The 18,309-nt window shown below is 42.7% G+C and overlaps 1 long non-coding RNA gene across 3 annotated transcripts; it reads right to left on the reverse strand.

Annotated features, from left to right (window-relative positions):
- Positions 1 to 1,890: 1,890 nt before the first annotated feature.
- LOC108634464 lies at positions 1,891 to 15,147 on the reverse strand. 3 transcript variants are annotated; one of them, XR_001917623.1, is made up of 4 exons: positions 12,830 to 15,147; positions 11,356 to 11,446; positions 9,831 to 10,580; positions 4,377 to 5,038 (listed from the first exon to the last, which is right to left on the reverse strand). It is a non-coding gene; the product is annotated as an uncharacterized LOC108634464 (long non-coding RNA). The 3 variants fall into 3 exon arrangements; XR_001917622.1 differs by lacking the exon at positions 4,377 to 5,038 and adding an exon at positions 1,891 to 1,925 and having other exon boundaries at positions 9,831 to 11,446; XR_001917621.1 differs by having other exon boundaries at positions 9,831 to 11,446.
- Between the last annotated feature and the right edge of the window lie 3,162 nt (positions 15,148 to 18,309).

An 18,309-nucleotide genomic window follows, 5' to 3' on the forward strand; every position in this document is an offset into this window, starting at 1 on the left:
ATGAAAATTTACTCTTTGAAGCTTCCTTTGGAAAATATGTTCCAAGAATTAGGGTGTTGGAGGGGTGAGGAGTGAACATTCAAAGTCCTTCACAATTTTACCATTATTCATCAGTTTTAAAGATCCAGGTCAGCCAACACTGTGTCTTTTTCATGAAAATTTCTTTATTTAGATTGGTGTATTAGTTCCCTAGTAAGAAGTTCAGAAAAACATGTTATCGTGTCTAAATCTGTTATAAGACTTTCAAAGCAAATGATGAAAACAGTGTACTTAAAGTATGCATTTTGCATTTCTTGACGAGTAAAATGTAAAATTTGAAGCAAAAGGAGGAACCTTAGTTAGGGTCTCTTCTTTGAACTGGACTGTTAATCTTGAATGCAAAAAAGAATTATAGAAAAGAGGAAATATTGCTTGTGATTTTCACTTATTTTTTTCTTTTAAACATATGACTAATATATAAGTAAAAGGCACTTAAAGATAAGTAATTTTACTAAATTGAAATAGAAACCATGTGAAAGTTGCCTTACTTACTATTCAATACAATAGAACCACAGCAAAAATGACTGAATTGATTGTTTTTTAACATGCATTCTCTCTTTAATTCCAGACTTCTAGTAGGAATTCATTTCAGAGTTTAATAAAGCCCGACATCACCAAAGTAAAGCTTTTAAAAGGTGTCCAAAGCAAAAAAGATCTTATCATTCGGTTAATAACTCATGATATTAGTCAAGAAAATTTAGAAAATGAAGAAAGCTTAGCTTCTGATGAAGATGAAGTTGTTTTCAGTTCAGTTCAGTCGCTCAGTCGTGTCCAACACTTTGCAATGCCATGAATCATAGCATGCCAGGCCTCCCTGTCCATCACCAACTCCTGGAGATCACTCAGACTCAAGTCCATCGAGTCTGTGATGCCATCCAGCCATCTCATCCTCTGTCGTCCCCTTCTCCTCCTGCCCCCAATCCCTCCCAGCATCAGAGTCTTTTCCAATGAGTCAACTCTTCACATGAGGTGGCCAAAGTACTGGAGTTTCAGCTTTAGCATCATTCCTTCCAAAGAAATCCCAGGGCTGATCTCCTTCAGAATGGACTGGTTGGATCTCCTTGCAGTCCAAGGGACTCTCAAGAGTCTTCTCCAGCACCACAGTTCAAAAGCATCAATTCTTTGGTGCTCAGTTTTCTTCACAGTCCAACTCTCACATCCATACATCACCACTGGAAAAACCATAGCCTTGACTAGACGGACCTTTGTGGGCAAAGTAATGTCTCTGCTTTTGAATATGCTCTCTAGGTTGGTCATAACTTTTCTTCCAAGGAGTAATCATCTTTTAATTTCATGGCTGCAGTCACCATCTACAGTGATTTTGGAGCCCCCAAAAATAAAGTCTGACACTGTTTCCACCGTTTCCCCATCTATTTCCCATGAAGTGATGGAACCAGATGCCATGATCTTCATTTTCTGAATGTTGAGCTTTAAGCCAACTTTTCTACTCTCCTCTTTCACTTTCATCAAGAGGCTCTTTAGTTCCTCTTCACTTTCTGCCATAAGGGTGGTGTCATCTGCATATCTGAGGTTATTGATATTTCTCCCAGCAATCTTGATTCCAGCTTGTGCTTCTTCCAGCCCAGCGTTTCTCATGATGTACTCTGCATAGAAGTTAAATAAGCAGGGTGACAATATACAGCCTTGACGTACTCCTTTTCCTATTTGGAACCAGTCTGTTGTTCCACGTCCAGTTCTAATTGTTGCTTCCTGACCTGCATATAGGTTTCTCAAGAAGCAGGTCAGGTGGTCTGGTATTCCCATCTCTTTCGGAATTTTCCACAGTTTATTGTGATCCACACAGTCAAAGGCTTTGGCATAGTCAATAAAGCAGAAATAGATGTTTTTTCTGGAACTCTCTTGCTTTTTCAGTGTCACAAACTCGCCTTGGGAGAAAAAGACACAACTGAGCGTAAGACAGAAATGTAACTATCAGTGACCAGGTTTCTATAGAAAGGGTAGAAAGTTTCACAAACTTAGTCCAAGTAATACACATCGGGTAGGAAGATAAGGGCATCAACTGGATCCCAAGTAGTCTCTCCCAGCTCTGATGATATTTACAACAAAAGGGAAATGATTAACAGATGAAGCCAGGAGCCTCAATTGAAGAAAAACAAATCATGAAGAGAGTCCTAGGCTGTTTAGAAGGACAAGAGAAACAGAAAATAGAAACTGGTTAGGAGAAATATAAGTAAATTATTTAAAATGATAGGTTGTGGGGGTTTTTTGTACACTGACCTGTAAATATTCATTGGAAGTTTTGTGTGTACCAACTACATTCCAGTGGGCAGGACCAGAAGATGGACTTGAAGGGGAGTAAAAACATTCATGCAAATTCAGCCTATCTGGGTTTGAATTCTGGCTTTGTCACTTAGTAGCTATGTGACTTTGAGGAAAGTTATTTAACCAACTATCTTCTTAAAAATTACTTATCCAGCTTGTTAGTTGAATATGTTGAATATTCCCCCTGTAAATAGCCCGTAAACTCTAGCTCTTAGCCCTGGTTCTGTACCCTTCTAGTGGTGATCTGGGCCTCACTGACTTCTTGGGTTAGCCCTACCCCAAAAATTGTACCTTACTCATATGTAAGGTACATTTGTAAGGGATTACACATGATTTAGAATTCCCTAGTAAAACAATCCCATGGATTATCAATTTGCAGGAAACCTGGGTTCAATCCCTGGGTTGGGAAGATCCTCTGGAGAAGGGAAAGGCTACCCACTCCAGTATTTGGCCTGGAGAATTCCATGGACTACAGTCTATGGAGTTGCAAAGAGTCATACATGACTGAGCGACTTTCACTTTCACTTCTATCCAATTAACTCAGAAGCAGCAATGAACCAGAGAAAACAAAACACAGGGATATGACTCTGGCCAGTTCAGGAGCTCATCAGGTCAATAGCCTTCCACAAACTCTATGTATTGGGATCTGTTTATTTACTGGAAAGCCATGTGAAATCTCATGACCAAACAAAGTGTGCCTGGTCAGAAATGCTGGCTATATAGATAACTAAGGAAATGTTGTGGTATATTTTATTTATTATAAACACTCTTTTGTGTCTTACTTGTATTTTTCCAGGAAACAGAAATGAGACCTAGCACCGAACCAACACATCACTTCATCCATAGAATGATGAGTGCATCTTTATATAATGAAGAAGATCTGCCTTCATTTGCTAGGTACAGTCAGTTAAAGTAATACTAGTTGGCTAAGGAAATAGAAATGGCACCCCACTCCAGTACTCTTGCCTGGAATATCCCATGGATGGAGAAGCCTCGTAGGCTGCAGTCCATGGGGTCGCTAAGAGTAGGGCACGACTGAGCGACTTCACTTTCACTTTTCACTTTCAGGCATTGGAGAAGGACATGGCAACCCACTTCAGTGTTCTTGCCTGGAGAATCCCAGGGACGGGGGAGCCTGGTGGGCTGCCATCTATGGGGTTGCACAGAGTCGGATGTGACTGAAGTGACTTAGCAGCAAGGAAATAGAAATCTGAAACGAAGATTATGTTGATGGGAAGAATGGGCCCCTCAAGTAAACCTGTGAGGAAGCCAGTTTAGCCCTTCAATCTCCCCTTACTCCTTCCCCTAACTCCCCTGTGTTTACTTCCTGGGCCCTCCCTTCACATCTTTTCTCCTATTCCTATTTATCTGGTCTCTACTTTCTTCTCCTGGGATCTACTTTCTAGTATAGTAGTCTATAGTATAGTTTCTTTGAGTCTTTAATGTGTTAGGTTCTTGAATCTGGGAGACAGGCTCTGAGTCAACAGTCCCCACACTAATGGCTCACCTAAAGGAGTTCCCACTTAGTTCATGTATGTACCTAAATGCTCAGCCGGGTGGCACTGTCAGAAGAATCCCAAGGACATAGAGGGGCAATGTAAATTAGAGCACTCAGAAGAATTCTCCAAAGCATTAGAGTTGGAGTTGGGCTTTAAATGATGGATAAGATTTAGATAAGACCATCCAGGTTGGAGAAGACTGTAAGAGAAAGGCTGGACCATGTGGTATCTATAGGGACAGGGAGGAACAAAGTACACTGAAGTCCTAATAGTTTTTCTAGAATAGCTAAAACATGTCTAAAATTGCCCTTGTGTTTATAAGAATATTCACAAACTGGGAACAGTAGCACTCTGTTTTTATGTTTTAAAACTTTTTATTTTATATTGGGGTATCACCAATGAACAATGTTGTAGTAGTTTCAGGTAGACAGCAAAGGGATTCAGCCATACATATACATGTATCCATTCTCCCCCAAACTCCCTTCCCATCCAGGCTGCCACATAACATTGAGCAGAGTTCCCTGTGCTATACAGTACATCCTTGTTGGTTATCTGTTTTAAATGCAGCAGTGTGTACATGTCCATCCCAAACTCCCTAACCATCCCTTCACCCCACCCTCCCCACTGATAACCATAAGTTCGAAACAGCAGCACTTTGTATCATGGGAGAAATAGGGCATAAGGAAGAAAATCCACCCTGTTCCAACTATATCCTTTTCCACTTGGCACCATGAAATTAAGGTTTCTTTTTGACCCGATGCCATTTTAGGACATCCACTCCTGGCCCACCACTGGCTTTATCTCCACTCACGCTTGTCTCAACATACATAATTAGTATTGCAGGCAAATCTCAACTATTGGTATCATTGCATAAGACAAGTGGGAACATATAAACCAAAGTCAGTGTAGCTGTCATTTTTATTTTGAGAACTCACAGACATACCATGCCAGGTTTACATCTATATAAAGACTTGGACAGATGGTTCTTTAACAGTCATTATTATTCATTAATCATTATTCATTCCTTCATATAAAATACAAAGAAAATGAAATGTCTTGTATCTTTTCTTTAGCTTTGATGACGAGCGTTCCACAGATCCAAGTGCCAAGGTTACAGAAGGTTGGATTGATTTCTTTTCTTCCTTTAAATTAGATTGTATTTAAAAAGAGAGTTTGTTCATCACATTGATGAATACTGAGTTTTCCAGTAAGCTGATCTAAATTGGAGGAATACTGAGTCAGTTAACCGGTTAGTGTGATGAACTAGTTTGCTTTTTCTGAAACACTAGTAAGATTCCATTAATAATTGTGGTGAGAAGTATGTAGTGTGACTATAAGTTTACAGTTACCATGATCCTGTGGGAAATATCCAGGAAATAAAGGTTTATCACATCTATATGTAGACTACAGCCCATGCTACTAGAATTTAATCATCTCTTTAAGAATGTATGCTTGCTTTGTATAACTAGGTTAGCCCTAGTAAAATATATTTAAAAGCTTTTAAAGCTAAAAATTAAACCTACATTTATTTGCTTACATTAAATCCTGGCTAGGGTGGACCCCACTTTAATTCTGTTATTTATGAGTTTGGTCCTCTATTCTTTTAAAGCTCAAAGGATCAATGTGGCTCTAACAATGGAACAGCGCTGAGGTAGGGGTATCATGTTTACTGTAAAGATGGCCTGAAAACTCCAACTACAGAGTTGGAGTTGGCCTTGGTTGTTTCAAGCCTGCACCCACTAAAGAAGTTACTCAAGAAATATATCCTCTCCATTTGAGAGTGGGAATAACATTAATTAAAAGATGAATCATAGAATGGAGTTAAGTTGCCAGAATCCCATAAATAGGTCATCGTCAGAGGACAATACATCACTGGTGTGTTTCCTGTATTATGGAATCATAGGCTGTCAGAGCCAGAAAGTAGCAGCTGCTGCTGCTAAGTCACTTCAGTCGTGTCCGACTCTGTGCAACCCCATAGACGGCAGCCCATCAGGCTCCCCTGTCCCTGGGATTCTCCAGGCAAGAACACTGGAGTGGGTTGCCATTTCCTTCTCCAAAGAAAGTAGCTAGTATAACCTTATTTTACAGCTGAAGAGACTGAGGTTCAGGGTAGGGAAGTGACTTGTCCAAGGTCATACTGTCAGTCAGAATATAGATCCCAAGTCTCCTAAATCTGAATTCAATGTCATTGTTTTCTTCAACTTCACTGCAGTGAGTCATGCTTAGATATAGGTATCCTGTGGTAATATTTAATATTGCACCTGTCCAGTTCATGCATTCATTCACATTCAACAGAGTCACTGAGCAATTTCTTCGGGCTGGACACTGTTCTAAGTTGTGGAGATACAGCTGCGAATGAGAGACAAAGTCTTCACCTCCTTCTAATTGGGAAGGGGATATAAACACAATAGGGCTTCCTCTGGGGTGAAGAGTTGGACAGGACTGAGCGACTGAGTACAGCACATAAACACAATAATTCTAGATAGGAGTAAGTACTTCCCATTTCACCCAGGATAAAAGCCAGGGTCTTTACAATGGCTTACAAGGCCACACATGGTCTGGATTCCACTCGCCCCTCCTGGTGACCTGTCTGACCACCTCTCTTTATGATCCCTCTTAATCACTCCACTCTAGCCACATGAACATTTATCTTCTTCAGATCTTTGCTGAAATATTATATTTGAAGTCAAAAATTCCCTGAACACTTTTCTTTAAAACTGAAACCCCGATGCCACCCCAGCACTCCCTGCTTTAATTTTATCCCTAGCATTTGTACCATCTGAAAGCTTTTTTAAAAATTTGTTTATTGACTCTCTCCCTTCCCTAGAATGTTAGTTCCATGAGGGCAGGGATTTTTCTCTGTTCACTGTATCCCCACGTGTCTACAAAAGAAGCACAGAGTAGATACTCAGTACATATTTGTGAAATTCATGAATGAATATGAAAATAAAAAAAAATAAAGAAGAACCCAATGATATAGAATGACTGGCTAATTAGTTTGGTCCAAGAAGTCTAGAAACATCAGATCTTAATAATGGGAAGGAAGTGACCACAAGAAGATCTGGAAGCAGAGGGTCCCACACACAGAGTTCAGTAAGTGCAAGGGACCCTAGATGGGATGAGCTTGGCATGTTAGAGGCACCTTCCCCAAGACCTGTGCCCAGAATTTGAGGATCTCACCTCTTTTTGGTTTCTTCTGCTTGCCTAGTTTCTGCGATTCTCTGATGAAATTATTGAGGTTATTTTTGTGCCAAAATGTGTACATGTCTCAGAAATAACTGTTTTTCAATATTGTGTTTTGGTCACAGAAAGTCTTGAAAGTCCATGTCTGGAGAGTTTGAGCAGTCTTAAGGTAAATATTTTTCACTGGCTCCCTTCAGTGTGAGCCAGTGGAACCCTGACAGAAATGAGGGAGTACCTTAAAGTAAGAGTGTGGTGTGCCTTGAGGGGGCCTCAGGAAGCACTCCCAGCTGGGGCCAACCCCTGGTTGAAGTTATTGTCCCCGAGTAGAGTGCACAGAGTAAGCCCCTTAGCACCTGATAACAATGGCACGCAAGGAGTGAGTCCCTGGAACTGGAGGGCCTGGTGGGGGCAGCGAGGGAACAGATGCTTCAAAAAGGAAAGGGCACTGGCTGAGGGAAATGAATGCTGGCTCCATCTGCTTTGCAGGGTACCCTTCCTAGGCAGCTTTCCAAAAATCTGGCCCACCTTAGTGTGATCCCAGGAAATTCCCTCCACTTAAAGCCCTCTTAGGAAGTCTCTGAGGAGACTGAAACTACAGATCCTCCTAGATCCTCCTCTCTGTTTTGTATTACTTTTGCTTCACTTTAACCATCCCCCAGCATGCGTGTACATACACATAAACCCAAACCATCCCCCTTATCCTGCGTTATTTTCTCCACAGCACTTAGGTCACCATTTAGTCATTTATTCAACATTTATCAAGCGCCTACTATGTGCCAAGGGCTAGAGATTCAGAAGTAAACAAAGCTGTCAAATATTCCTGCCCTCATCCTCTGGCAGAGGATTCACTTGAGTATAAGCTTCACGACAGCAAGGGCTTGTCTCTTTCACTCATAACTGTATGCCCAGCACCTAACATAGGTCTGAGATAAGGTAGATGCTCAATAAATGTTTGTCAGGTGAACAGCCTTAGCACCATCAGAGTCAAATTTCAACTAAGTCAGGAGTGCCTCAGCTCCTACCCCCATGAAGCTGATGGACACGCCTGTGTGGGAACCGTTACACAGAGCAGAGGTTCTCAACCCTGGCTGCACCCTGGAATCAACAACTGACGCCCAGTGTCCCATCCCCAGAGATTCAGATTCAGTTCGTCTGGGTTGCAGCCTGGGCCCTGGGTGATTTTGATGAACAGGCAGTGTTGAGAACCACTGAGTTAATGGACTTGTGTCTGGCCATTTAGTAGCATCTGCCCCTTCCCCTCCTTCCTTTAGATAAGGAATTCTCAACCTGACTTCACACTAGAGTCACCTAGGCAACTTAGAAAAGAAAACAATGCTTGCCCCAGCCTCAGGGATTCCTGTTCATTTGGGGTGGGGTCCAAGCACGCCTATTTGTAATATTTCTCCAGATGGTTGTGTTGTGCAGACAATGTTGAGAACCAGTCCCTTAGATTGTTCTGTCCCAGTTTATCCTTTTATGTAGTCTATCCTCAGTATCCTAATCCACAAACTGCCTCAAATCCAAAACTTTCACCATAATACTCTGCTCTCCATAGCAACGATAGGTGTTGGTGTGGAGAGCTTCTCTCATCTCTCATGCTTCTCTCATCTTGCCTTCATTGATCTGCCCCATCCTTTTTGCCTGCCCTCACCATGGCACATCTAGCCCAGCCACCTCCGCCAGCCTATTGCAGGCCCTTCTGGGACCCTGCTGCTCCTGCAATCCAGGGGGTGAGGAAGGTCCACAGTGCAAAGCCAGCACCTAAGCCACCATCTCCACCCTGCCCCGTCCAGGCTGCTGCAACCTCATACTACCACCTTCTTGCTCCAGACCTCACAATGGTTAAGAATTATTTCAAAGATTGGGGTAGTATAATGGACCTCCCCTTGCCTCCTCTTCTCTTAAGACCTCCACTATCATTATCTTTGCTCCGAGAAGGATTGAAAATGTTTTATTTGTTCCAAGCTCCAGGAGGGCTGACATTGTTTTGTGACCTGGGACACGTGAGCCCTTGAAATTATCCACCAGCGGCAGCCCTTGTCTGAGTCTGGCGCCAATCCTGGGTGTCCTAATTAGCAAGAATTATGAGAAGTCGTGTCTAGGAATAACCAAGTCCCAGAAGATAATTCTTTGAGACTGAGGGGCCCTGAGATTTCTATGTACGATGCCACAATGGTTGTGCTCCCTTCAGGGTTTCTAGTGTTTCCTGTCCATCAAAGGGCAGAGGCTTAAGCTAGTATTGCACCTTTGTCTTGGCAGTTTCTCACCCTCTATCAACGCAGAAGTGACCTGACCAGCCAATATTCCTCAAACGATGTCACTTCAGGTACAACAAATTTATCATATTAGAATGAAGCTCTCAATTATGTCATTTTCAACATAGGAGTTTTGATCATTCACCCCCCTTGCCCATCACATTGAATGGCTCTTGCCACACACCTACCCACCAGCAATATGAGGATGAAATAATATGACTTAGTATGTATGTGTGTGTGTATGTGAGTCGCTCAGTCGTGTCTGACTCTTTGCGACCCCATGGATTGTAGCCCTCCAGGCTCCTTTGTCCATGGGATTCTCCAGGCAAGGATACTAGAGTGGGTTGCCATTTCCTTCTCCCTTAGTATGTATGTAGATTGCAATTTGCAGGTTATTATGCAGTTATCTGATTTAAACCTCACAGCAAAGGGGTGACAGGTACTGAGAGTAACATTTATTAGGGACCGGCCATGTACCAGGCATTCTGCCAAGTGCTTTTCTCACATCCACCCTGTGAAGCATCATTTCCATTATATCGACAAGGTTAACCGTCACTAAAGCTTATCATACCATGCTTCCTTGCAAGTCTTGAAGTTGTCTCTCAGAGAGGAGAAAATGGAGGCAAATGACCTGCCTGAGGTGGCACAGCCAGCAGGTGGCCGAGCCAGGGCTCAAACATCACAGGTCTTGAGGCTCTATCCCATATTCTTTTTCCTGCCAAACAGGGGCCACATCTCAGAACTAAGCAATGACCAGGAACTGCCTGCAGAGTTTAGTGATAAGTAGAAAAGATCCCATTTAGGTTTCCAAGTAGCATGTCCAGTCAAAGAGTAAAATCACATTCTTCTGTGACTTCAGTTTGATGGGGACACCCCTCCCAACCCCTACATTCTACACATTAGAGGAATTCACTGAGAAGCAGTTCAGATAACCTATTTTTGCTCTGATAAGGGCTTTTGGAGGAAGAAATGCAGAAATGGCTCACCCTATGCTAAGGTGCTCAAAGTAGTAAAGCTCCCCACAAAGGACAGTTTACATTGAATTTGAAATTACAATACCTGCTTAGGAAAACCCACCAAAAAAGAGGGGGCTTCTGGACCAAGACAGGCTCATTACAGCTTACTTTTTCACGAATAGGATTTTGGGGGAATCAAAATCCGTTCATGGTACGACGTGTCATTCCCTAGCCCTTGGCATGTGTCATGGCCATGAACACCCAGGTACATTTCTCTCTTCAGAGTGACCAGTACCAACCAAGTGAAGTCCATGGTGCTGCCCACAAAGCAGATCAAAGCAGCAGCAGGGTGTCTTGAAGGGGACCTGGAAATGGTGATCAGGCATCTACATTTTTAACAAGACCCGCAAACTGCAAAAACAAAGCTTTATTCTTCCCCTCGAGATTTCAGAATGTGGCCTTGCAGTATATGCTTGAATTCTGTAACTAAGTCTTTGTCTTACTTTTTCAGAAAAGGTCTCTCCATTCAAGCCTTTAACTTTGCAAATTTTGGCTTTTTCCTTATTAATTTCTTGGTTCTTATTTTGTTTAAACTATCAGCACATTCCAGTACTGCATTATTGATCTGAAGAGCTAAACTATCCCCCCCTTTATTTGGGGTTAAATTTGCTATCTGCTACCTTAGTTTTAGTCATAGATCCTTGAGGTTCCTAAGGTTATATTGCTAAAGAGAAAAAGTGAGGATTTGCAAGAGGTCTAGAACCATGTCTTTTACTAGAAATAAGGTATGTGCTTTATTGCTCTGTTTCTTTTTATGACATCTTCTCACAATGCATCAGCAACAAAGATAAATGTTCATTTCTGTCCTTACAGATACAACAATCGTTTTGTTAACATAAACTATTAGATGCTTTAAGAGCCCTTTGCACAAGACAAGTGGTATAGAACAGTGAGTCCAAATGGAGACTTTTATTGGCCACACGAGTCCTGTATAGCTCACACAACAAACAGATCACTTGGGGTCAGACAACTGAAAATGCACCCAAACTGAGTGAGAAATGATAGCCTTTTGTAGTGCACAGCTGCTTTTGCCTGGACATTTTGAAATGGACACCAGTACTGTTAAGAGTTGAAAATTACCTTCTTGTGTGGAATTAGCTCATCAGGCTACCCATGTGACCTTAGACAAGGCATCTGACCTCACTGGGTTTCTCCTGCTTTCTTCCCAAGGCTGTCAGAAGGAGCAAAATACTCTTTGTGAAAGCACTTTTAAAAACAAAAGCTATTATATAACTACTTATTTCTGAATCCCAAATGATCACTCCCTGGGGCCTGACAGCAATTGGAAAGCCTGGTAACTGATCACATTTCTCTTTTGGTTGTTCACAGACTGAGAAGTCCCATACTTCCTCTAGACAGGGGTCTGAAATGATGAGGAAGATATCAACTTTCTTCAAAGCGTTTTCAAGATCTAACACCAGTGTTCTGAAACCTTCCTCACCCTCACCCCCTCACCAAGACAGAAAATGAGACTGTAATACCCAATAAGCATGTTGACCGTCCTCAAAAAATAAATGGTTGTTAAAGCTGACATTGTGTCCTTCACACTGATTCTTGTAACTATTGAAAATAAGAGCAAAGAAAGCATAAGAAGGCAGTTGGAGAAAAGGAGGGTTTTGATAAATGCTTCTGACAAGCATTTTGGGATGAAAAGGGAAGCTTTGTGTCACATATAGATGCATCTAGCAGGCAGTGTGGGGTTGAAGCTCTGCTCTTGAGGGCCCTGCAGCCTTGCTGGGAAGATGAGAACTAACTTCAAAGCAAAAGTGTGATACCAGTAAAACAACATGTCATCACATCTTTCAGGCACCTTAGGTGTTCAAAGAAGGGAGTCGTCGCTGTGGGCTGGAGTGGTCTTGCTGGAGGAACTAGAATTCAGACAATCCTCAAAGGACCGTTAGGATTAGGGAGGCCTTGACCACACCAGGAAGGCTATCCCCTCAGGTCACACACCTGCGTACACTGCTGCCATGCCTGAACAATTTAGCTCTGGCCCATAGGACATTCTACCATAATGGAAATGGTCTGTATCTGCTCAGTTTGGTACAGGAGGCACCAGCCCCACGTGGCTATTGTTACTAGCAAGACTGAGGAACCCAGTCTTTCCATTTTATTTCAGTTTAAATAGCTACATGTAGCTAGTGGTTCCCTTATCAGACAGCACAAGTCTAATCAGTACAAGACCTCAGGGATAGCAGCCAATTCCAATTAGGTTGAAGGATTCCCTGAAAGTTCATTTCCAAAGTCTATCCTCAAACAAAGACATGTAGAGATCTAACTCCTCAGGGGGCTTTGAAGCCTCCAGGCATCCTCTTGGTCCCTTTAAGAGATATGCACCACCAGTGTGGCCAGAGAGGAGCTCATGGTTTCCAGTCATATTTGTGCCGCTGCACTTGTCAAAAAATTGATGGAGAAAGGATAAGCCCCATGGAGAACACCAAAGTCAGGGAATCACAAATAGAAAATTGGAACCTGCATCTGCCAGCTGGCCTCAAGTAGTGCTTGGCTAGAAACGGCTTCCATGAGACAGAAACACATGAAGAAGATCACTCACCTGTCATTCTCATACCCCAGCTTTATCCAGGAATTTAGGTCAGTGGAAGGTCTCAGCCTTATACTAATGCCCAAGAGAAGTATTTCTATGAAAGTCAATTTCCTTCATGCTGTACCTATAGTCCAGAAATGTTAAGTGAAGTTTAGTAAATAGAATGGCAGGCAGTTCTGCCCAAATATCACATATACCTAAATCGCGCTGCCTTCATCTCATTTTCTGCCCTTACATACTGAAGTTCATCGCACATGGCAGCATAAGTTTTAAAGTTAGCTTTTAAAGATCCACAATAATGACAAGCACTGATCTTACATAAGCCTTTGTCTTCATGTTGATGTGCGGCAGAACCAATACAATATTGTAAAGTAATTAGCCTCCAATTGAAATAAATTTAAATTTAAAAAATATATATATATCAACAACAACCAAAAAAAAGTAATACCAAAAAATAAAAATTTTTTAAAGTAACAGCAATCCAGTTTGGAAATCAAAAGTTATAAAAGCTACAGTGAAAAGTTTCCCTCTCCTCTCCCAGCTGTTGGCCTGGTTTACCTCTCCCAAAGCAATCTCTATTACCAATGGGACCAGTATCCTTCTCAGAGATAGGCTTTGGATAACAAGTGTATTTTCATATGACTTTAGCAAGAAGTCTAATATCCTCCCTCAAAAAAGGCAGAAAACAGGAAGACGGAGGCGAGAATGGAAGGAGAGAATGTGTGCATGCCATCTGACAGCTACTATGTCCTAATATCACTGCATTCGTAGTCTCAAATAAAGTCAGTCCATTTTTTAAAATGCTCTTTTGTCTAATGAACTAAATGTCAAAAGGTGAACACCAGAATGGGAGGAAAGGTGCCTACCATAGTTCAAAGTCTGCTGGCCAAAATACATTGAGAATGTATGAGCTGGTTAACTACAGTCCTTAGAGATAGAACCATTTAAATATTTTTTTTTTAAAATGAAAGCACTAAAAGTAACAATGCAGTGAAATAAAATGCAAATTAGAATAACCCAAATGTATCACAATATACCTTTCAGAGAAGAAAAAAGGAATAAAATGATAAAAATCCAATGTTGCCCAGATGTAGGGAATTACATTTGAACTCTACAGTAGTGACTATCCTACAAATTTGATCTTTCTGAAAAGCAGTCTAACAATAAGATGAGTTATGGTTCCAGCTGTACTTTTGGACCTGCTAACTACATTTAGGTAAATTTGGTCCAAGGGAATAATATAAAGTGAAAAAAAATGTAAAAGACTATATAAAAATGTACATAACATTACTATTAATTATGAAGAAAAATTAAAACAATCCTAGTGGGACACTGGTGTGGTGTATTATCAGGAAAGAATGCTATACAGGCACTGAAAAATGACAAGGATAGTGAAAATATACACACAAAGAAATGCAGATATGAAATAAGTAAAACCAGCACACAAATAAAATGTGAGCACAAAATAAGGCCCTGTTCGGGCCTCCCCACACAAGGGTGCTGGGAGGGGAGGCGTCAGTGCCCCTCCACTCTCCTCTTGTGGTGTGGACGTGTTCCAAGGGGCCCAACCGGGCCTGCCAAGCAAGCAGGACGTGAACCAGAAGGGCCAGAAGGCAGCCACAGACCCAAGGAGACCCCAGGATTTCCTACAACCACCAGGGAAGGCTAGAGGAAAAAAAAAAAAGATGTCACACTGATAACAATTACACAGTATACTTTATGATTTGGCAATCACATACTAATAAAAATTCAAAGAACTTAAGAGATCTAAATAATCATGAAGGACTTTTTTCCTTTTTGCTGCTGTTAGCTGCTTGCTAACAAATGCCTTTCTTTTGAGGAAACATCATCACAACCATCTCCAATATCAATTCTTATGCCAATTCTAAACCTAGCCTAAGATGGATAATACCAAATGCCTCAGTTTCTTATGAGGCGTAGAAAAACAAAGCATTAGTTCAGATTGTTTCGAACAACTTCTGTAAAGATAGGAGGTCATCTTCAATCAACCCCAATGTACTCTTCTAAATTCTAAGCTGGCAAAAGGTAACCAAATTTTTGACTGATGTTCATTATAGAAAGTATATTGGTATTAGATTAAATATACAATAGCTATATAGCTAGGTGACAAGTATATATTTTAGAGTAACCTGTGTCATATGGTTTTGCCCTTTTAGGACCCAGCACATAATTTCAGTATTTTTAACAATTCATCTAGGGACTGATGTGTCTTTGATGACACGCTATTGGTCATACTTAGTTTGCATGCATGCTAAGTTGCTTCCTTTGTGTCCAACTCTTTACAACCCAATGGACTGTAGCCTGCTAGGCTCCTCTGTCCATGGAATTATCTAGGCAAGAATATAGGAGTGGGTTTCCATGCCCTCATCCAGGGGATATTCCTGATACAGGGATCAAACTTGCACCTCATACATTGCAGGCGGACTCTTTACCATTGAGCCACCAGGGAAGCCCATACTTAAAGAATAACAAATGCTTATCACAGATAAAATTATTATTTCCAACTGGAAAAAATGATCTGTTCTTATCATTCATTTTGTGATGGAGTTCCCAGTAACACTTGCAGAAATCAGAGGCCACCTATTTAGTAAAGGAAAGATACTAGGTTAAATCCTTTCAGTGCAAACAGTCACACCCAAACACGTCTTCTAAGCTTACCTTTTCAGATGAAAGATATCAGCAAATGTTTGACTTTATTGTTTGGTCTCAACAGCATAGTGCACAGCACTTTATACCTCACTAGACTACCATTTAGACAATGACCAGGCTATTCCTTTCAAAAAGCTTCAAAACATGTTTACAGAACATCTGTACTAGATAAGGATCACTTCCAATTTAGGGTTCACTGAGTCCATATACTGCCAAGATAGATACTTATGAGGTACACATTCCAGTAGGTTAGAGGAAGGAAAGAGACAGACTAGGGTGTTAATTAGGCCACATGAAAGAAATACTGATATGCCAAGAAGTAGAAATTGTTCTTAATGAGCACTTTATTCACTGGCTGTTCAGCTTTGAGGTCACTGTGAGTGAACCCATGAAAGGAACCAGTAAACATTTGTTGTTGCCAAAGATCAACTAAAACCAATAGCCAGCTGGTTGTTCTCAGCTGGGCATAGAGCAGGGTGTATTTGCACCTCTCAGATCTCTGACTCTAGGGAGCGTAAGTGACTGACTGCCACAGCTATTGAGCTCTGAAATGCAATGCTGCTGCACTTCCCATCATCGCTGGCATTTTCACCAAGGCCAAATTTCTCATGGCTACTCTCAGCCAATGACAGAGGGTAGCAGAGATGCTAAGATTGGTTTATTCCTGCAAGACACAGGACTTCCCCTACAGGTGACTGGGCAGGGATGCTGTCAGGGAAGAAGCCCATCCTCACAAAGGATGGCAAGGTCGACCTGATCCCACGTTACACATGCAAAGTAGACAGACTTCATGGGGCAGAACAAGATATAATACTTTATCAGCAAACAGAATGGGTATCAGTGGAGTTCTGCCAGTCCCCAAGGGCAATTCAGTGGGCTCAGAGACATGCTACCTGTGTGGCGGGTTGCATCACTGCCGAGGAACTCAGGGTCAAGGGCCCAGGACATTCTGAGCAATGAACAAACAAACCAGTGCTCCTTCCCCTGGGAAGCGAGTGGTTAAACAGTAGTCATACTATGGTCACTTTGCCCTACAGAAATGGTTCAGCATCAAGAAGCAGGTAAAATTGTGCTTTCAAGAGCCTCGCCAAGAATGTGCAGATGCTCAGGGCCCATGTGTGACTGCCTGTCCTGAAAGACGCATCTGCTTCGGCAAAATGTCCTTAGAGTTGCACCACCTGGTTAAGAATTTTCCTCTCCACCCTTCCTTCCTTCCCTCTCTCCACCGGGGTTAGAGACCTGCATCGAGTCCCACAGCTCTCCCGACTCCCTCCGCATTCTCCCTCATAGGCCTTTACCCCCTGATAAATCTCTTATGTGTTTAATCCCATCTTGGCCCCTGCTTCTCAGAGAACCCGAATTATCACAGATGGTGCCAGCAGTGGTCCAAGAGAACAGGCTGTGTAAGATGGGGCCTGGGACTGCTTCAGTCACTGCCTGGTGGGGCAGAATGGACACTGTCCTGAGGGGATGTGGGGCACGGACACTCCCAGGCCTTGAGGACCCAACTGCTACAGATTTTCTCTGGAGATGATGTGGGAAACCTGAGAAAACAGGCTGCCAGATGTGGTGATTCAGACTTTTGAAAATGGAGGAATAAGGAAGGCCTACAAAGACAGTGGAAATGGCTGGATACTGTTAAGTGTACGATGCCTGCAGCAAGGTAATGAGAAATGGATGACCGATAGTAAGTAAAGAGTATGTGTGAGAGCTAGAGGGCCTCCAGGAGCTTCCAAAGAGGCCCTCAGTTCCTGCAGTGGAGGAGTGGATGCAGCAGAGCAACAAAGAAGCCGTAAGAGTTGCAGAGAACTCTAGGGAGATTACTCAGTATTTAACATAATGCAGGTCGGCTTTGCTGCAGTCAGGGCCACATGACTTCATATGGTTGGAAAATCCTTGGGACCCTGAAACGTGGGGTAGGAAGATCTGGTTAGACTCGCCTGAAGGTGGTGCTCTGGAGACACCCCCACCAGCACTATTTTTCACTGGCTCGCCGTTCAGTGTGAGCCGTGGAAGCAGCGGCTTGACGAAACTGAGGGACGTACCCTTACAGGTAAGCGTGTTGGTGTGGCCTTGCAGGGGGGCCCTCAGGAAAGCAACTGCCGCAGCTGGGGCCAACCCGGCTGGTTGAAGTTAAGTTGCCCTCCCCCAAGAGTCAGAGTTGCACCAGAGTCAAGCCGCGCATAGCGGGACCTGAGGTGAAGGCAATGGCACGTCAAGGAGCTGAGTCCTGGAACTGGAGGGCCTGGTGGGGGCAGCGAGGGAAGGGCAGATGGCTTGCAAAAAGGGAGAAGGGGCTCCTGGCTGAGGGAAATGAATGCGCTGGCTCATCTGGCTTTGGCACGGCGTACGCCTTCGCTAGGCACGCTTTCCAAAAAATCTGGCGCGCCACCTTCAGTGTGAATCCCAAGGAAATTCCGGTCCCGACTTAAAGCCCTCTTAGGAAGTTCTGAGGAGAGCTAGAAACTAGCAGATCCTCCTAGTGCTCTGGCCCTCTCTGTTTTAGTATTACTTTTGCTTCACGGCTTTAACCGATCCGCCCAGCCCTCGCGTGTACATAGCGAATAACACCGCACCAAACCATCCCCTTAATCCTGGCGCTTTATTTTCTCCCAGCAGCAGGTTCTTAGGTCACCCATTTAGTCATTTTATTCAACATTTTATGCAAGCGGCGCCGGCCTACCTATTTGCGCAAGCGCTAGAGACTTCGAAGTGAACCAGGCAAAGCTGTCAATGATTCGCCTGCCTCATCCTCTGGGGCAGCAGATTCACTTGAGTATAAGCTTGCAAGCCAGACGCAGCAAGGCTTGTCTGCTTTC

Source organism: Capra hircus, assembly GCF_001704415.2.
Source record: "Capra hircus breed San Clemente chromosome X unlocalized genomic scaffold, ASM170441v1, whole genome shotgun sequence".
Taxonomy (NCBI): domain Eukaryota; kingdom Metazoa; phylum Chordata; class Mammalia; order Artiodactyla; family Bovidae; genus Capra; species Capra hircus.